Raw genomic sequence first — 22,316 nt, forward strand, 5'->3', positions numbered from 1 at the left:
TCATTCCAATCTCAAAGAAGGGCAATGCCAAAGAATGTTCAAACTACTGTACAATTGTGCTTATTTGACATGCTAGCAAGATGACACTCAATATGTGAACCAAGAACTTCCAGATGTACAAGCTGGATTTAGAAAAAGGAGAGGTACCAGAAATCAAATTTCCAGTATCCCCTGGATCATAGAAAAAGCAAGAGAATTCCAGAAAAACATATACTGCTTCATTTACTATGTTAGAGCCTTTGACTGTGTGGATCACCATAAACTGTGGAAAATTCTTAGAGATGGGAATACTAGACCACTTGACCTGCCTCCTGAGAAACCTGTATGCAGGTCAAGAAACAACAGTTAGAACCGGACATGGAGTGGTTCAAATCTGTGAGAGGAGTGTGTCAAGGCTGTATATTGTCACCCTGCTTATTTAACTTATATGCAGAGCACATCACATAAAATGCCAGGGTGGATAAAGCACAAGCTGGAAGCAAGATTTCTGGGAGAAATATCAACAACCTCAGATATGCAGATGATACCACTCTAATGGCAGAAAGTGAAGATGAACTAAAGAGCCTGTTGATGAGGGTGAAAGAGAGTGAAAAAGCTGGCATAAAATTCAACATTCAAAAAACTAAGATCATAGCATTCGGTCCCAACACTTCATGGCAAATAGATGGGGGGAAAAATGGAAAATAGTCACAGATTTTATTTTCTTGGGCTCAAAAATCACTGCAAATGGTGACTGCAGCCATATGTGCAGTATACTAACACATATATATGGAATTTACAAAGATGGTAACGATAACCCTGTATGCGAGACAGCAAGAGAGACACAGATGTATAGAACAGTCTTTTGGACTCTGTGGGAGAGGGAGAGCGTGGGATGATTTGGGAGAATGGCATTGAAACATGTATAATATCATATAAGAAATGAATTGCCAGTCTAGGTTCGATGCAGGATACAGGATGCTTGGGGCTAGTGCACTGGGACGACCCAGAGAGATGGTATGGGGAGGGAGGTGGGAGGGGGGTTCAGGATTGGGAACATATGTACACCTGTGGCAGATTCATGTTGATGTATGGCAAAACCAATACAGTAATGTAAAGTAAAATAAAGCAACAAAACAAAACAAAACACTTGCTCCTTGGAGGAAAAACTATGACAAACCCAGATAGCATATTAAAAAGCAGAGACATCACTTTGCTGACAAAGGTCTGTATAATCAAAGCTATGTCAGGTAGGGATGTAAGAGGTGCACCATAAGGAAGGCTGAGTGCCGTAGAATTGATGTTTTTGAATTGTGATGCTAGAGAAGATTCTTTAGAGTCCCTTGGACAGCATGAGATCAAACCAATCAATCCTAAACAAAATAAACTCTGAATATCCATTGGAAGGACTAATGCTGAAGCTCCAGTAATTTGGCTGCCTGATACAATGAGCCGACTCATTGGAAAAGACCCTGATGCTGGGAAAGACTGAGGGTAAGAGGAGAAGGGGGTGACAGAGGATGAGATAGTTGGATAGCAGCACTGATTCCATAGATAAGAGTTTCAGCAAACTCCAAGAGACGGTGAAGGACAGGGAAGCCTGGTGTGCTGCAGTTCATGGGTTCACAAAGAGTCAAGACATGACTGAGCAACTGAACAATAACAATTCTGAAATAATTACCCTGGAGTGTCAGTTGCTCAGTTGTGCCCAACTCTTTGCAACCCCAAGGACTGCAGCCTACCAGGCTCCTCTGTCCATGGGATTTTCCAGGCAAGGATACTGAAGTGGGTTGCCATTTCCTTCTCCAATTACCCTGGAGTGCAAAGAAATGTGATGCAGCCCAGACCTTGCTATGCTCACACAGTAAATGACCAGAAATTCAGTACCAGGCCAAGAAAAGGGATTTAAATCACAAAGTTTCCCTCCAGCCTTCTGCAGGAAAGGAAAAGTGAAATTTAAAACATGGTGTTTTGCTCTCTTTATCATCTTTTTACTAGACATGGCATTTTATTTGATCAATTTCTTTAATTCGCCATACTAAAAATATTCCCAAATAGCAGATCTCAAATTTTGGAACCTACTGCATATCTAAACATAGTAACACATGAGAACAAAAACTAAAGAAAAGGGTTCAGTCTCAAAAACAAGGAAACAGTTTGGCAGAAGCTGGCCAACTCACGAAAGGACAAAGGTGACTGTGTGGCAGGTGTCACAACCTGGCAAACGGTATCAGGCCAGGTGGAAGGGCTCTTTACAGTACAGAACACTAACAGCTATTTGCTTTACAGGCTGCAACTTACACGCTTGTTTTCTAATATGTATATTCATTTGAAGTATGCTACACCCATTCCAAACAAGAGACTCCAATTACAAGTCCTAAATCTGCCTAAGCTTTAAGGTTTTTCAGGGTCACAAAGAGCTAAGCCAGAACTAAGCTGATAAACTGACTCCTTTCTTTGAAGTGCTTTTGGAGTGCATTTTGTGAGACCATTTCTTACTTGACAATCTCTGTTTGGGAGTTGGGAGCTACAGTAGTTGGTGAAGTCAGGAGATGGGTGAGGAAGATTGGGAGGGTAAATCTGTATAGACAGCACCTCCTGGAAAAAAGGAAAAAATTCAACAGATACTCAGTGGAGGTGGGGAAGAACAGAGCTGCTGTAAGCCAGGTTGCTGTCCCTGCACTCCAGGGAACACTGGCCTTGATACTGGTCACCAGTCATTGGCCTTGACTGTCTCTCCACCCTGTTCTTTAACTAAGAACCTGCTCTGTTTTCAAAATTCCAGTAGAATCACTGTCAGAAAGGAACATATTTAAAACACTATTCGAGGTTTTTAGTGAGGTGTGAATGTATCTCAGTGAAGCCTTGGTAAAGTATGGGACTGCCCCTCAAACCCACCACTCTGCCTGGATGAGCCAGGAATAATCTTGGAGCAACAGAGCAAACAAATTCTTTGCAATTTACAAATGAAGCCCAAGCCCAAGACTTCTTCAAACACTTTTGCTATTCTACTTCCTTTGTTTTAAAGCAGTAAATATCCTTAGACAATTTTCAAAAGGGTGTGTGCTTTCTGTAAATAGTAAGGTTGGCAGAAGCTGGGATGTTGTTTGGTCTTCACGTAGATTAAGGTAGGAGAGCAATTATGGTTGGGTAAAGGCAGGGCAGAAAGAAGGGATGGGGAGAGAGGGAAACTCAGCTTTCAAAACAGAATATGAGCAATTTAAGGGTAGATCACTGTACTGCTGGGGCTTCCCTGGTAGCTGAGTGGTAAAGAATCCACCTGCCAAGCAGAAGATGCAGGTTCAATCCCTTGGTGGGGAAAGATCCCCAGAGAAGGAAATGGCCATCTGTTTAAGTGTTCTTGCCTGGAAAATCCCAGGGAGAGAGAAGCCTGGTGGGCTACAGTCCATGGGGTCACAAGAGTCAGACACAACTTAGCAACTAAGCCACCAGTACCACCATTGTACTATTAGTACAGATGCCTAGAAACTGTGGAATAATTGAGTTTTTTAAAAATAGAGATTCTATGATAACATTGCTACCAAATAGGTTAAATAGGCTTTTGAGGGTCACCAGTTGCACATGTAATATTTTTATAATATGAATGTGTTCCAGCTTTCAAACAGCCAATGCATAAATGAACTTCTGGAACCTAACCCATATATCACAGGGAATTGCTATCTTTTTTTTTTTTAAAAACACTACAGAAGTCTAGCAAATATGCCTAAGGCAAAGGTCATAGGTGATCATACTTTAGAACTAGTTGAGAAAGGAAGTTCACTTCCTAAGTGTCATTAGCCATTTCAGTTTAAATGTGTGAGAAACAGTCACTCATGTTGCTCAGTTCAGTGCCTCTGAATATACTATTCAGTTTTTCTTAGGCAAGATGTTTCTAGAAGGCAGGCTGAACTTGACTTTGTAAAATAATGTTCAGTAGCAAAATTATGGCAACTACTGATGCCCGATAAAAATTTCATGTTTCATATGTCTAAAAGACAACATTTTTCATCATCTGAAAACACCATGGACAAGCATTAGTAGAAAGCTGAGTGCCGAAGAATTGATGCTTTTGAACTGTAGTGTTGGAGAAGACTCTTGAGAGTTCCTTGGAAGCAAGGAGATCCAACCAGTTCATCCTAAAGGAAATCAGTTTTGAATATGCATTGGAAGGACTGATGTTGAAGCTGAAACTCTAATACTTTGGCCACCTGATGTGAAGAACTGACTCACAGAAATAACCCTGATGCTGGGAAAGATTGAAGGCGGGAGGAGAAGGGGACGATGGAGGATGAGATGGTTGGATGGCATCACTGATTCAATGGACGTGAGTTTGGGTAAAACTCTGGGAGTTGGTGATGGACAGGGAGGCCTGGTGTGCTGCAGTCCATGGGGTCGCAAAGAGTTGGACATGACTGAGCGACTGAACTGAACTGAAAGTAGGAAAAAGACAGATAAGGATGGCTGACACCTATCTCAGTGGCAGTTGTTTTCAAAAAGAAAGCATTTACCTTTTTCAACTCACCAGACTGACTTTAGAGCATCTTACTCATTAAATCACACTGAAATCAAATATGGATGTTGACCTGCAGAATGATCAGATTAATGTGATTACATTAAATGAGTATCTAAGTCTTTGCACCAAATAACCAGTCATATACATTTTTTGCTGCATCAACATCTATGCTGTATAATAATACATCAATCAGCCTCAGCAATACAAGCACACATGCTTGTATGATATGTGCATGTGTGTGTGTGAAGTTGCTTCAGTTGCGTTTGACTCTTTGCAACCGATGGACTGTAGCCCACCAGGCTCCTCTGTCCATGGGGATTTGCCAGACAAGAATACTGGAGTGGGTTGCCATGCCCTCCCTCAGGGGATCTTCCGACCCAGGGATTGAATCCTCGGCCCTTAAGTCTCCTGCATTGGCAGATGAGTTCTTTACCACTAGGACCACCTGGGAGGCCCTATTGATGACATGATGGTATACTAACTCCACCATACAGGAAGCTAGGCATAAATACAAATGACATCATGTTTCATCTTTGTCATCAAGGCTGATTTTTAAATCCTCCATGTGTACGTGCCCTGTGCTAAATTAAGTGAGTTAAACCAGTTAAACAGGTGAACTTTTGAGACTGCTTGACTAACTGAAGTTTTACTTGTATATCTGGTAGAGCAACACTTCTCTAATGCAGGAAAAGGTTCTTACAATGACATACATTGCTCCCAGAAACAGTACTGCCTACAGCAGAAAGATAATAGAAAGTCCTATAAACTCAAAATGGATTAAAGATCTAAATGTAAGATCAGAAACTATAAAACTCCTAGAGGAGAACATAGGCAAAACACTCTCAGACATTTATCACAGCAGGATCCTCTATGATCCACCTCCCAGAATTCTGGAAATAAAAGCAAAAATAAACAAACGGGATCTAATTAAAATTAAAAGCTTCTGCACAACAAAGGAAAATATAAGCAAGGTGAAAAGACAGCATTCTGAATGGGAGAAAATAATAGCAAATGAAGCAACTGACAAACAACTAATCTCAAAAATATACAAGCAACTTATGCAGCTCAATTCCAGAAAAATAAACGACCCAATCAAAAAATGGGCCAAAGAACTAAATAGACATTTCTCCAAAGAAGGCATACGGATGGCTAACAAACACATGAAAAGATGCTCAACATCACTCATTATTAGAGAAATGCAAATCAAAACCACAATGAGGTACCACTTCACACCAGTCAGAATGGTCTGCGATCCAAAAATCTGCAAGCAATAAATGCTGGAGAGAGGTGTGGAGAAAAGGGAACCCTCCTACACTGTTGGTGGGAATGCAAACTAGTACAGCACTATGGAGAACAGTGTGGAGATTCCTTAAAAAATTGCAAATAGAACTACCTTATGACCCAGCAATCCCACTGCTGGGCATACACACCAAGGAAACCAGAATTGAAAGAGACACATGTACCCAATGTTCATCGACAGCACTGTTTATAATAGCCAGGACATGGAAACAACCTAGATGTCCATCAGCAGATGAATGGATAAGAAAGCTGTGGTACATATACACAATGGAGTATTACTCAGCCGTTAAAAAGAATTCATTTGAATCAGTTCTGATGAGATGGATGAAACTGGAGCCGATTATACAGAGTGAAGTAAGCCAGAAAGAAAAACACCAATACAGTATACTAACACATATATATGGAATTTAGGAAGATGGCAATGACGACCCTGTATGCAAGACAGGAAAAAAGACACATATGTGTATAACGGACTTTTGGACTCAGAGGGAGAGGGAGAGGGTGGGATGATTTGGGAGAATGGCATTCTAACATGTATACTATCATGTAAGAATTGAATTGCCAGTCTATGTCTGACGCAGGATACAACATGCTTGGGGCTGGTGCATAGGGATGACCCAGAGAGATGTTATGGGGAGGGAGGTGGGAGGGGGGTTCATGTTTGGGAATGCATGTAAGAATTAAAGATTTTAAAATTTAAAAAATAAAAAACTAAAAAAAAACTAAAAAAAAAAAAAAAAGAAAGTCCATTCTATTATCTTTAGTTTCAGCAGAGAACTGCCTCCTTGCCCCCTTCCTTCCTCTTCCACTGACTCCCAAGCAGTATCATCTGTGTTGGGGATGTTGCTGCTTCTAATCAGAGTGAGACTTCCCAGGATGGGAGCCCAAGAGTCCCTCTTGGACCCCTTGGTAATTGATTGGATAGGGTCTGGTGCCCACTCACAAGAAGTCTGTATGAGAGAGCATCTCAGTACCCACCCAGTGCTGCCAGAGTGGGAAGTTTCCCACCTCCAACTCCAGAGCCCTTGGCCCACTTCACAGGGATTCCCAGAAGCCAACAGCTTTGTTCCTAAGAATTTAGTTTGTGGACACATCACTCTACCCTGGAATAGAGCCAGTACTATCTCTGTGGCTGTTCCTTAAAACTCACTGCTCCTTACAGCAATCAATACAGGCACCCCCATGCTGGGATTACACAAATACTGATACTGACCTGACTTACATCAGTTGGAGAGCACTGAGCTAAATTTGCATTTAAGAATGACAGTTTCATCTACATGTTTGGAGATGGGACAGAATTCATGGCCATTTCTTAGGAGCCTACAATAAAATATCTACTGGCAATACATTTTCATTTCCATTAATCTGGAAAGTGTCCTCAACCAGCTTTAGAAGTGTGCTGATTCTCATTTCACTAGCTCTTTTATAAAACTCAAGTTTAAGCTGAATATAAAAGCTAGAAAAACTATCTTAATACTATGCAATGTTTAAAATATTGATTATAAACCTTCATATTTTGGTTTTAGACTATTATACACCTTTTTAGATTACTTAAAACAATGCTTCAAATTCTAAAAATGTCCAGTTTAGTATACGCTACTTCTCATTCAGCCTTCCCCCAGCACACTTCCGGTGGGCTTTCTCTTATCTAGTATCAGATTAACTCAATAAGGAAAGAAAAGCAGCCTGAGGCAAAGCTAACAAATGAAAAAATAAGAAACCAGCAGGGAAAACACTCAGTGTGAAAGGGGAGAAACACAGATTGCTCATTAGAAAATTCATGCTTTAAAAAGTTAAATAAGACAGCAGAATCACTGTGAGAGGGAAAAAATAAATCTGTTAGTCACAATAAAAAAGCAACAACTGTGAGAGCTATTTATCAAGTGGCATCTAATGTAATCAGCATTGTGCTAGGGTCTTTACATCCATCACATCAAATTCCTACAGGCATCCATGCAGGGTAGGCAATGAACACCCCCATGTTACACTGAAAACACAGAGGAAGAGATGAGTAAGTGGTCGAATGCGGTGATCTGCCTTATGTAGTTTTCACTCACCATGTTGATCTTCGAGAAAAGGGTTAGACAAACCCACATGCTAGACTACCTGGAGAGAAGCCCTGGTCCTGAGGTGTGACTAGGGTATGAGAGGAAACCAGTAGCTTTTTCCTTTTCTCTCTGATGAGAAAAAGCAACGCGAGGCCTCAGGCCTCTGATGACCTATCCTGAAACTAAGGAGAGTCTGCGTATCTGCTTTGTGAAAGTTCAGCCTTGCATGGGCAAGTGCACATGATGTCACAGTAGTTTTACTATTTCTTGGTGGTTCATAATACTAATGAATTCACAATGAAGCCACAGTTAGATTTAAAGAAAGAAAGCAGTCTCTGAGACTACAGAAACAGAAGCAACACCTTTCATGGAATTCTAGAAAATCTACACTGGATGAAATCATATTTTTCTTCCCTCGCTCTTACTCTCCCCCTCCCTAGCTTAATTAAAAGATACAAAATGGAGAGCATGAACAATTCTCCTAGGAATCTGATAGTAGTTACAAGATACATGTTTCAACCCCTTTCTCTGCCAAAATTGAGGCTACAGAGCACAGCTGACACATGCAGCTCAGTCTTAACCTGTACTAATAATTTTATGTTCGGCTTCACTATTGATGAGTTAATGCCTAAAACCATGTGGAGGATCCCTAAAATCTTCAGGATGCACTCAGGACCCGCAGGGCCATACAGTTCCTCTTTTCCAGGAATAAAAGTAACAAGTCAAAAGAAAAAAAAAAGTAACAAGTCTACTGCTATCTCTTTTTTTTCCCTCCCTACTTTTCAAGATGAAATGCAACTGCTCTCTGACCCCAGCTGACCCTTGAATAACATGAGTTTGAGCTGAGTGGATCCACTTATACCGCAGTTTTTCCCGAGAGCAAACACTACAGACTTGGGAAGAATTAGCATAATTAGACAAACAGTACAGAGCTACATGGCCCGGGGTTGGCTGAATCCAAGGATATGGAGTAACCCTGGGATGCGGTTCCCACTAAATTCACTCGATGTCATAAGAAATTGCTATTTTCCAGTTCAGGATCCTATTTAGTTTATGATTATAATAATACCGTGGGTGTACGCTCAGTTGCTCTAGCCCATCAGGTTCCTCTGTTCATGGAATTTTCCAAGCAAGGACACTGGAGTGGGTTGCCATTTCCTACTCGAGGGGATCTTTCCAACCCAGGGGTCAAAGCTGCATCTCCTGAATCTCTTGCATTGGCAGGTGGATTCTCTACCACTGTGCCACCTGGGAAGCCCCACAGTAATATTGGGGTTGGCCAGAAAGTTCATTTGTATTTTTCTTTAATATCTTACAGAAAACCTGAACAAACAGTTTGGCCAACCCAATAACTGAGTAGCCATAAGTAACTTTTTTAAAAGTCAATATAGGCCAAGAAGAAAGGAAATCTTGCTAAGACAGTGATAAGATGACAAGTCTGAGAGTCTGAAGTGGACCTAGACATAAACAGGGAGTGGGTGGCTTCGTCGTCAACTTCATGCTTGGTCTTGCTCCCACTATGAAGGGTAATCTTAGGCTGATGGCCAGTCTAAATATTGTTAGATTCAGTCTGGACTCAGTTTATTGTACTCAGCTGCCAGTCGGGCTGAGCAGGTTTGCTTGGTTGGCTAGAGCAGGAGTCTGAATGCCAAAGCATAATCCACGTACTGGTCCAGCGGCACAGAACCACTGTTGAGCACAATAAATAATGGGTGAGCAGCATGAGTTGGGTGGTAATCATATGTAATTACTCAGCAAAATATTTAATGAGCAGACATCATTCCTGGCATAATAACACAAGGATAATGGTAGCAAAGTTAATCTCAAAGAGACCCACAGAAACTGATAATAAAGATATAGCACGGTAAGTATTCAGTAGAGGGACTTCCCAGATAGTCCAGTGGTTTTAAGACTCAACGCTTCCAATGCAAGGGGTTCAGGTTCAATCCCTGGTTGGGGAACTAAGATCCCACATGCCTTGAGGCACAGAGGAAAAAACAAAGAAACAGTTTTGGGAAAAAAAAAGAAACAGTTTTGGAAAAAAAAAAGAAAAAGGTTTGAAAAAAAAGATTCTATGGAAGAACAGACAAAGGTAAGGGTGGCTTTCTGGAGTAGGCATATGGGTGGGTGGGGGGGCACTTCTGGTCAAGGAGAAAGCAAGACAACCAAAAGCAGGAGGAAATTACCATTACAGAGAAAAGGACAGATATGCATCAACCTTCAATCATGCCTACATGAAACTGTCAACTTCTTTTGTAAATGAAAGGTGGCATCTTTATTCCTTTAAAAATACTTTTTCCTAAAGTATAGTTTCTCACTTGTTACAAGGAGGAAGCTACATTTCACAGCACATTTCTACTGCTTCATAATTTTAGAATATGGGTCCCAGGACACAAAACTGTCCAAGGTAGGGGTCTAAGTCCAATATGAAAATAAATTTATTTTATTATAAAGAAAGCTAAGTCTTATTTTAATGATCATTTTGGTTTTGGATTTTTGCATGTGTGTGTGTGTGCTCAACTGTGTCTGACTCTTTGGGACCCCATGGCCTGTAGCCTGCGAGGCTCCTCTGTCCATGGGATTTTCCCAACAAGAATACTAGGGTGAGTGGGTTGCCATTTCCATCTCCAGGGGATCTTCCTGACTCAGGGATCAAACCCACATCTCCTGCGTCTCCTGCACTGCAGGCAGATTCTTTACCACTGAGCCAAGAAGGATTGGATTTTTATATGCAATTATGTATTCAATAAAGTTTAATATTTTATATTTATTTTTTCCCTAATGTATATATAGCATCAAAACCACTTATTTGCCACCCTATGGTGCCTTGCATTGCAAAAAACAAATATTTTGATTCCAGGAATTAATGATAAAGTCATATCATTCAAGTTCAATGCTTTTATCATAGAATTAATGGTATTCTCATAAGTTTCCTTAGTGGGTCTAGTAATTTTGTCTTTTGCTTACTTCACAATTACATTTTACTATCTCAGTATATGGGAAGCTATTTCTTGCTTTTTATTTAGATCATGAGTACCCTTACAAATCTCAGGAAAGCCACTGTCCTCTTACCCTGAAAAATGTACATGCAACTTCAGAACGTTTCATGGCTCCCAGGGATGGATGGTCAAGTACCGGTTCACCTTCTGCCACAGCAAAAGATGCCTTAAGCAGTTATGAGTTCCAAACTATAAAGTGAATCTTCCTTATTTCTTGAGATGATTTTTTTTTTTAAAAACCAAACATAAATCCTTAAAAATGTGATACTTAAAATAGTTCTCAAAGAACAAGCTTTCAAAGCACTTCTCATTTGAGGGTTTGTATGAAAACCACCTCTGGGCCTTTCACACACAGATGTGCAGGTCTGACCCAGACCTGCTAAACTGTAATCCTGAGGTATATGGCTCAACTCTATGATAATAAATAGCTCGCTAGAGGAGTCTGATGTACATCCCTGATTTAGAACCAACGGATCATGGAATTTAAAGTAGGATTCCTCTCTCACAGGCTCAAGTGATTTTTTTTCACATTTTTCATACCCTGGCAAAAAAAAAACACACCAAGTCTGGGTTTCCTGGACTAACATTTTTTTTTTTTAATTTTTGTTTTTACTTTATTTTACTTTACAATACTGTATTGGTTTTGCCATACATTGACTTGAATCCACCACGGGCGTACATGCGTTCCCAAACATGAACCCCCCTCCCACCTTCCTCCCCATAACATCTCTCTGGGTCATCACCGTGCACCAGCCCCAAGCATGCTGTATCCTGCGTCGGACATAGACTGGCGAGTCGATTCTTACATGATAGTATACATGTTTCAATGCCATTCTCCCAAATCATCCCACCCTCTCCCTCTCCCTCTCCCTCTGAGTCTAAAAGCTGGACTAACATTTTAAGATGAGTTGGTGGGCTTCAGTCTTTTCTAGGCTCAGCAGCCTTCAATCTAGGGTATGAATGCTCTTAAAGGCACCTGAAGGCTTTCCACAAAAGGATTTTAACCTTTCTTTCTGCTTTGGATTCCTTTGGCAAAAGGTCAGGCTAGATTCCTACTCAGGATAATATTTTTAAATGAATAAATTAAAATATGTAGCATCACAAAAATACATATTTATATTTAAAAGCTTATAAAGACAGCAAAAGATCTGTAATATACACACATACCTACATGTGCTTCTTTATTAACCCATTAAATAACATAATCTAGAGGTATGTCTCACAACTGCCATGATTTCAAAGCAGTTATCTCTTTAAGCTGCCTTTTGACCCTCCTAAAACAATTGTAATGTGTTATGAAAATATCTGACTTCTGTAAATGCTAATACTGCTGTAGGTTCTTTTGCTCACATTCATAATTAAAAGAAACATTCAATTTCCAGAAAAGGTTATTAGAAATACAGATGCAATTATTTTCTTCATCCAAATTCACAAACTTCAGACTACAATTTTATTAGTCATGCTACCTGGAGTTTCAATTTTGGGCCTTTAATGAATGAATGACCCAATTTAAAATTATTCTTAAAGAAGTCTGGCCCTACCCACTGGTATCTCCTAGAGGTACAATGTGCTGACTAACTGTTTAAGCCTACATCTTCGTTACAGCTCTCAGGTATTATATGAGCAGATCAACTCTACCCCAAGGTCAACTCTTTGCTAAATCATGTGATCCCACTATTAACTGACAACACAGCATATAACCCAGAAAATTGACAAGGAGTGCTCACTTGGTAGCTAGCACAGTTTCAAGAAGCTGTATTGTGGGCAATGTGTGGCAGACTGATTGTATATACTCTAAAATCTATTTCTGTATTAAATTAGATTAATAGTTGTGTAATGAACCACACTGTCCTCCATAAAACCTGTTTTTATGGTTACTTCCCAACTTTACCATGCATTCAATCTGTTTTGAATGTTTTATTTTTTAATTGAAAAATTAAAAAACAATTTTTTGGCACCACACAGCATATGGGATCTTAGTTCCCCAACCAGGCATCGAACCTGCACCCCTTACATTAGAAGTTTGAAGTCTTAACCACCAGACTGCCAGGGAAGTCCCTGTATTATGTTTTAACACTCATTTCGACACTGAATAACATCTGGGACTAAAAACAAATGAAAAAATTCTGACATATTTACATCATAATCAGAGTATTTTAACCTAGAGCACCCACCTCTCACACATATACACCTCAAAAATTTTCCAGAGCTTCTCCTTCCTTTTGTCAGTACAGTAGAGATATGTTTTAATACTATTTCAACTAAGATTTATACTTTATAATACATCTTTACATTGTAACAAAGCAAAATTTAAAGGCTCAAATGTTGGCTGAATAAGCATCATTTTGAAAACAATACTTAAGTTCTTCAGTTCAGTTCAGTTGCTCAGTAGTGTCCGACTCTTTGCGACCCCATGAATCGCAGCACACTTTGGTGCTTTTCAAAAATTGAAACAATACTGTCCTTTTAATTTATCCTGAAAGTTATCACCTAAAATTTTAACCAGTAACTTTCATATAGTGCTGTGCTAAAATACGATGTTTTTCTTTCAAAGGCAAGGAGTCCAAGGAATTACAAATAAGAAGCTGTTTTGACTTCTGAGGGGATAAGCAGGTTCTGGGAATTCTATAGTAATGCTCTGGGGTTTATACTGGAAAAAGTCTATAAATAAGCTTAACTTCCCTTAAGGTCTTTTCAACAACACTATTATTTAAAACTTTGTAGGATAGAGTCCAGACTTTTAAAAAGCCACAAACTGTTAAAGGACAATGGATTTCTTACGAAGTATTCTGATTCTACAAAATGTTTCACTGAGATACTGGACAAATAAAGACACAGGAAGAAGTAACCAATCAATCCTTTCAACGAGATGCTGAGAAAAGAAAACACACTTTAATGTTTTAGGTCTTTTAGAATGACTAACTTGCCCTCCCAGGTGGCATGGTGGTAAAGAATCCACCTGCAATGCAGGAGACTCAAGAGAGGCAAGTTCGATCCCTGGGTTGGGAAGATGCCCTGGAGAAGGAAATAGCAACCCACTCCAGTATTCTTGCCTGGAGAATTCCATGGACAGAGGAGCCAGAATCCTTCCCCATTACTCCATCCAGCCATTGCTTACTCAGTGCTGACATCCAATGTGTCAGGTAGTCGGGATATAACGGTGGGAGGCAGGTGTGGTCCTGCCTATATGGAACTTATAGGCTACAGGGAGGCAAGCGTTGGAAAAAATGGTCATATTAATGACTTTTACACTGAGAACTGAGATAACAGCTCTAAAGAGAAGTACACAATTCTATTGAGGAATATAACACAGTGAGCTGAATAGGCGCTACTATTTAAAATTCCATATGGCTTCTTTTAAACCTTTCTCCTTCAAACTAACACAACTCAGGATATATCTTTACGTACAAAAATACTATAACTGAAACAACTTAGTTTACTTACGCTTACTCCTTGGAAGAAAAGTTATGACCAACCTAGACAGTATATTCAAAAGCAGAGACACTACTTTGCCAACAAAGGTCCATCTAGTCAAGGCTATGGTTTTTCCAGTAGTCATGTATGGATGTGAAAGTTGGACTATAAAGAAAGCTTAGCACCGAAGAATTGATGCTTTTGAACTGTGGTGTTGAAGAAGACTCTTGAAAGTCCCTTGGACTGCAAGGAGATCCAACCAGTCCATCCTAAAGGAGATCAGTCCTGGGTGTTCATCGGAAGGACTGATGTTGAAGCTGAAACTCCAGCACTTTGCCCACCTGATGCGAAGAACTGGCTCTTTGGAAAAGACCCTGATGCTGGGAAAGGTTGAAGGCAGGAGGAGAAGGGGACGACAGAGGATGAGATTGTTGGATGGCATGGCTTCCCTGGTGGCTCAGAGGTTAAAGCGGCTGCCTCCAATGCAGGAGACCCGGGTTCGATCCCTGGGTTGGGAAGATCCTCTGGAGAAGGAAATGGCAATCCACTCCAGTATTCTTGCCTGGAGAATCCCATGGACGGAGAAGCCTAGTAGGTTACAGTCCATGGGGTCGCAAAGAGTCGGACACGACTGGGCGACTTCACCTTATCACTGACCCAATGGACATGAGTTTGGGTAAACTCTACAAGCTGGTGATGGACAGGGAGGCCTGGCATGCTGCAGTCCAGAGGGTCACAAAAAGTTGGACATGGCTGAGCAACTGAACTGAATACAACTTAGAATCTGAAACTTATTTCTAAGATTTCTTCATTTAACTAAGTTTTTAAATAACACCTCTCCCCCTCAACCACTTCATAAATGCAGATTTTTAGAAAATGGAAGGTATTAATTCCCACCATGTAATACTGTCTGCCTAAAAATGAAGAACTTAATACTTCAGTATAAAATCAGTATCTTAAGTATTGACTTCTCAAGAGGGGCTTTTTGAGATATACGACTTTTTTTCAAAGTGGCTAAATCTTCTTGGAAGAGGCAAGGCTCAATAGCATAAATCAATGTCCTATGTTTCGATGGTTACTGCAAAACTAGCAAACAACTGCAAATGCATGGAGGTAAAAACCTTTGTTTTTCTCATGGGTGTAATTTCAAAACATTCTGATGACAGCTACTGGCTGTAAACACTGTGTACAACGTTCAGCATATTTCAACAAAGCTTAATAATTAATAAACATCCTATGTCATTAATTTATAATCAATTGAAGCTGTTTCAGTTTTCCAATGCATTGCTTAAGATTCTACCCAATGGTAATTAGCTGATGGTGATAGCTCTAAAATTCCTTGATTTGTATGTATCATTTTGTGCTTTCTGAAAAATCCAGTGAATTAAGGTTCATTCACCCAATGCACAGCAAAGCCAATCTGCTGACACTGTGGTGAAGGAAAGCACAGCATTTATTGTAGGATGCCATGCGAGCACAGGATAGTTTGTGCTCAAAAGACCTAAATACTTGCCAATAATTTTCAGGGGAAGTTTATGAGGACAGTGTGAGCGATAGGGTCTTGGGGTGATTGATCAGCTCATGTACAATCCTTGAATTAGCCGACAGAAAGCAGAGACATTACTTTGCCAACAAAGGTCCGTCTAGTCAAGGCTATGGTTTTTCCAGTAACCATGTATGGATGTGAGATTTGGACTGTGAAGAAAGCTGAGCACTGAAGAATTGATGCTTTTGAACTGCGGTGTTGGAGAAGACTCTTGAGAGCCCCTTGGACTGCAAGGAGATCCAAAGGAGATCAGTCCTGGGTGCTCATTGGAAGGACTGACGCTGAAGCTGAAACTCCAGTACTTTGGCCACCTCATGTGAAAAGTTGACTCATTGGAGAAGACCCTGATGCTGGGAGAGACTGGGGGCAGGAGGAGAAGGGGACAACAGAGGATGAGATGGCTGGATGGCATCAATGATTCGATGGACATGAGTTTGAGTGAACTCAAGGAGTTGTTGATAGACAGGGAGGCCTGGCGTGCTGTGATTCATGGGGTCGCAGAGTCGGACATGACTGAGCAACTGAACTGAAGGTAACACTGGTATTTTGAGAATCTCAATTATTAGTTTTCTAGTTCCAACCTGTCTGGGGTCTATGTGATGCTAGGCAGCATATGGTTGACCGCCTCCACCTGGTAGGAGTTTTTCCTATCAAGGATGTGGTTCAGGGTATTATCTACAAGCCTTGAAGAGGAACTAGAAGTCCTTGATTTTGTTCTGTGGCTAAACCATAATTCTGTCCTGCTTGACTGCTTTCCTTTGTTTCTGCATTTTTCCATTTCTCTGATTAAATTTGCTCTTTGGAACTTGGGGAAGGCTAAAGAGGCTAAAGGTTTTCTTTTTTTTTTCTAATAAAAAAGAGATGGGGGGACATAAGGGTGGGAGGATCTGTCCCCAGGAAGGCTTGGTATCAGTCCCATTGGCAATCAAATGCTAATTTGGATTTAGGACTAAGTAGCTCATGAAGATTTAATGCCATCCATACTGGGGGTCATGAGAAGGCAATGGCACCCCACTCCAGTACTCTTGCCTGGAAAATCCCATGGACAGAGGAGCCTGGTGGGCTGCAGTCCCTGGGGTTGCAGCGAGTTGGACACAACTGAGCAGCTTCGCTTTCACTTTTCACTTTCATGCACTGGAGAAGGAAATGGCAACCTACTCCAGTGTTCTTGTCTGGAGAATCCCAGGGACGGGGGAGCCTGGTGGGCTGCTCTCTATGGGGTCGCACCGAGTTGGACACGACTGTAGCGACTTAGCAGCAGCACTGGGGCCACAAGAGTCGGACATGACTCAGCAACTAAACCACGACCACATGGTCTATTTGGGCTTCCCTGGTGGCTCAGCGGTACAGAATCTACATGCACTGCAGGAGGAAGGGGTTTTACCCCTGAGTGAGGAACATCCCCTGGAGAACAAACGGCAACCCATTCCAGTATCCTTGCCGGGAAAACTCCATGGACAGAAGAGCCTGGCGGGCTGCAGTCCATGGGGTCACAAAGAGTCAGACGCGACTGAGTGGCTACGCACACGTGCACAAGGCATATGATCTATTTGCAGTGAAGGTATCTTCAATTATCCCTCATCCTGAGCGGTCTCCTTGTGATTGAGATGTTAAATTCAGCTGGTAGTAGGGATGCCTGGAGAAAAGCATCTGCTTCAGCCAGTTTATGCTGCTCCTTCTCAACCACAGCACCAGTCATGAATATTGGAACTAGCTTCACCAATGGTTAGAACTATGCCTTTCTAGATCCTCGGTATTTTTCACCTAGTGTGAACCCTGAAGAGGAATATTAGACATGTGCTTCCAAATGCAGCACTGAAGACCCTGAAAGTATGTGGAGCAGAAAGCAGAAGTATTAGAGTTACAGTTAATTGGTATAATTCCACGAAAGGAACTTAGTGGTATGAATCTCCTGTCATCAAAAGGTTTAAAACTACTAGCTCGACAATTGCACTTCTGAGACTCTATCTTAAGGAAATAACCTAAAATATGAGAAAAGCCTTACACCTAAAAATGTCCAGTAGAGTACATGAAGGGCATCAGAATGCACTGTTCCAAAAGATGCCACTTTGGTATTATTTTCAGCTGAAGGCATTGAGAATCAACAGATGCGGAAAGAATTCTCTGCACATACCCACCTAAAAGCTGGGCATAAATATCTCCTGTGATGGTGTCCCCCTCTCCTGTATCAGCAGGAGGAGAATGGCTCATGCCCAGAGACGGAGATGAATTTGCAAAAACAATCCTACTATATTAACCTTCATCTTCCATTAGCTCTATTTCCTAATCACTTTCCCACAGTATATCATCTCTCAAAGCCCAAGCCACCTTTCTTTTGTTAAAATGGTATATACTGAGTCCAACTAAAATCTCTCAGACTTACTTGTTTTCTTTAACTTGATTGCGACTGTTGGGTAAAATTAACAGCACTGAATTATAAGAACATCACACTTAAATGCTTGTATATTTGAATTCTGTATTCTGATTAACAGAAGTAAAACACAAAATCCAAATATTCAAAACAGTAATTCCTAATAATGTTATACAAAGATGTTAATCATTGATTCAGGACTTTATAACTGCTGTGTTACAGAAAAACATGAAAACCATGCACTGTTAACATTAAGTCAAGTAAGGAGAAAGCTTAAATATTAACTTTTACGTTCTTGGTCCTTCATCACATGTTACTTGTTATTCAAGTAATGTTATTTTACGCTGTCTGAGACAAGACATTACAAATACATTTCTATAACCAGATTATGACCAGAAATGGATTATGGCATTATCTTTTAAAATAAAGTAGGTCTTATAGAAAAGCATCTGTTAATGGAGAATGATTCTTGTGTATTAAAATGCTAACCTAAGTTTTAAAGTTGGCTTGTGGCTCAATTGAAGTTCATTTATTCATATCATCTAGAGGTTCTGATAAGAGAAAGAAATTATATTATCAAGATTGTACACTGATGTTTGCAATTCAATACTAAAATGTCAGTTCAGAGAATATTTAATTCAATGACTCCGTGAAATGCTGAGAAAGGATTAATGACTTTTAATACATGACTTACATCTTGGACTATGAGCAATGAATCTTGGAACTTAAATATCTCTAGGTTTCATGACAATACATGTTGCTACCTTGATGCCCTTCTTGTTCATTCCCTAGCAACATACACTTCCTAGAAAGAGAATTTTAAACTCCTCTCTTTGAAAATCCCTGCCCCTGCTCTTTCTTTATGAGTTATCTGTGTGTTCTGTTATAGATAAGTCTATTTAATCTAACATACTTTGAGATCCCTCAAGCTTTAGGTGAGCAAATTATATTAGAAAACTTTTAGTTGTATTGATGCTTGTTTCAAAGACCACCTAATCTAAAAAATCATCAGGCTCAGTAAAGTAAGAGCTCTGAAAAACTGTAGAATTATTTTCTCTCAGGAAATTTCTAGCAAATTTCTATACAGAGTAATAGTGGCTAATACATTTTAAAAGTTTAGTACCATATCATTTAAAAGGCAAACCATATACCCAATGATATTCATAAATAATTAAAATAACTACAAATGCAACTGCTGTTTACTGAGCATCTATTATGTTCCAAGGCTGTACTACATGCTTTAAGCCTTTTGTCTCATACAATTTTTTCTTTATTGTAGGCCTGCATTTAGGTAACACTTTCCCCACTGTACAGAGATGAAAACTGAGTCTCAAAGTTAAGAAATCTGTCTAATGTAAACAGCTAAATCATGAATAAAATCCACATCAATGTGACTTTAAAACCTAGTATCTTAACCGCTATGCCATAGTGGTTTCTAGATTTATTTTTCAAATATGGCATTAAAAATTGTACCTTAGTCTTTTTTATTGTTTTGATGGGGTTTGCTCCTTTTAATTAGTGATATTCTGACAAATAACAGAATTTAAAGTTATGAAGCACTTAAATTCTCATTTAAGGAAAGAACTTGCCCTGTTTTTTAAATGTGTATTCAAGTGACACTGTATAATTTGTTTAATGGATTACAAGTCACTTTCTTGTGTATAAACTCACTTGACCATCTTAACTTGATTATGGTAGGTATGCCTGTTGCCCTTTTATAGGGGAGGGGACTGAGACTCAGAGATCAAATGGGATTTGTCCTTGGTTATACAGACAGCCTTAGAATAGAGTTTGAAAACCTGGTCTTTTGACTTTACAGTACAGCAATTTATCTTCTTGATAGAGGTATAGATTCAGTGTAACTTTGAGAATGGCTAGTGTTTTGTGAAAGTCTTACTGAACAAGATTCTTAGCTTCTGAAAACTACACCTACATAAAACTCCTGATAAAGGAGCTGAGTCCACAGGGTTGGGTGATGCTTCTGGGGTGTGTGGGAGAGGCTGTCCCTCTGGAGCTGAGTGCTGACCTCACCGAGGGTGCAGGGGAGGAGGGAGTTTATCTGGCCTGTGACTTGGCATTTTATCACAAAATTATTTTTCTAGAGTCCTTGATTTACCTATTTTTCATAAAGGAAGTAAACTTTTCGGTTTTCTGCTCTTGGCACATGTCTAACTGAGGACAGTAACATTCGCTACTGACTTTCTTTTCTTCTAAAAGTTGGCACAAGGCTCCACTTCTGTGTCAACCACAGGATAAATTAGCGTGCCGTGGTGCAGATTTTATACAAAACTATATCTTTGTTATTTTGTGCTTTACAGTGAGAGTAGGCATGGCCTTCCTTGCCTTGTTTCCCTCTTGAAGTCTAGGGGTCGACTCATTAATTTGATAAACTGACTAGGCGCCTACTGGTTGCCAGGCACTGTTGTAGGTGCTTGGGATACAGACAAAGCCCAAACTCCCTGGCCCTGTGGCTCCCACTCTAGTGTGGGAGAACAAAATAGACATGACAGCCTCGGTTGGTGTAAGTGCTAACGTGAGAACGGACCAAATGACAATAGATACCAACTTTTGTCTGGGGTTGGGGGGAGGGTCACTCTTACAGTTTCTTACTCCCAAGCAGCTTGACATGGCGACAGGCTCTGCTCCCACCATGGGATGGACTTTCATGAATGAGCTGGAGGGGCTGTGTGAAGTGTACAGAGCAGAGGTCACCCTTCATCTCTACTCCAGATAGAGTTACGGTCTTCACACTGAAATTTTAGCTTATGGAAACATGAAGCTGCTACGTCTGCTTTTCTAAGGTCTACCCAATATCAAATTAAAAGCTGGAAATTGGAAGAGACCAAAATCTAGTATCTAAGATTAAGTTAGAGGACTTCCCTGATGGTCCAGTGGCTAAGACTCCACATCCCCAATGCAGGGAGTCTGGGTTGGATCCCTGGTCTGGTAACTAGATCCTGCATGCTGCAACTAAGATCCAGTGCAGCCAAATAAATAAAGAGAAAATTTTTAATCTTTTTATTTTTTTAAAAGAATATTTTAGTATTTTTTTAAAAAGAATAATTTAGGATTTTAAAACCACCTATCTAAGATTTTTGATCAATTTTCTGGATGAAAAAATTTCTCCCCCTCAATATCAATTTTATCTATTGGATATTTATCCAGTTTTCTTATTGAATAACCTGTGTTTCATTTGATTCAACCAATATTATTTATCACATTTAAATAATTCATTATGAAACCCAATGCTTATTATACATTAACTGTCTTATCCTAATATTTGAATACTGTATGTAAATATGATTTCCACACAGAAGGATATTCTTTTCTGACTCATTATGTACAAAGTGAATTTAAAAGTGAGTTAACTGAACAAATACATATAATAATACCAGTTTTTTTTTTTTTTCCTGAGAAGCCAGTTAGGTGAGGCATTTTGCCTCTCTTTTAATGTATATACAGCCCTGAAAGATTATTCCCATTATGCAGTGATGATACTGACATAGAGCATAAATAACTTGTTTGAGGTCACAAAACTAGTGTCAGAGCTAAAATGTAGGCTTGGACCCAACTCTCAAGATATTTCTAAGATGCCTCTTTGACTCTATATTTTATAATCATAAAACACCAAAAGCAAACCACTTATTTATAGCATAATCCATCTCCTTAATGCTTACTGGATACTGACACCATGTACAACTCACTTTTCTTTCCTAGATGTGTTTTGAGTATAAAATTTGCAAATATTATCCATGCAAATGAATAGAGGCAATATTTTAAAAGGGCAAATAATTTAGTGAATAAAGCATCTTTACTACTCTTAAAATTAAATCTGATAAAGCATCCAGTACATATAGGAAATTCTAGACAAGAAAATACAGTGATTAAAAATACCTCTCCAAAATGTAGTGCTTAAGATTCTCATCACTATAGTTTTTCCCATGAAGCCTACATGTGAGTTAACTGATTTACATACCATGGAAATGGAAGCATTCCGGTGAGGAAAGATATGAGAGGAAAGTGCAGGCAATGTTTTTGATGGTAAAAAGAAAAAAAAAAACAAAAAACTAAATAAAAACCAAAGAGGTAGGCAAGAGAAGTATGATCTTTTTTTAATCAGCAAAAATTCTCAGCACACCTCATACTC

At 39.8% G+C, this 22,316-nt stretch overlaps 1 protein-coding gene across 7 annotated transcripts in view; it reads right to left on the reverse strand.

Annotated features, from left to right (window-relative positions):
• Window positions 1-22,316, reverse strand: part of MAP7 (microtubule associated protein 7) — a 181,349-nt gene that overhangs the window by 81,525 nt on the left and 77,508 nt on the right. The gene's annotated exons all lie outside the window — the stretch shown is intronic.

This window comes from Capra hircus, chromosome 9, assembly GCF_001704415.2.
Source record: "Capra hircus breed San Clemente chromosome 9, ASM170441v1, whole genome shotgun sequence".
In the NCBI taxonomy this organism is placed as follows: domain Eukaryota; kingdom Metazoa; phylum Chordata; class Mammalia; order Artiodactyla; family Bovidae; genus Capra; species Capra hircus.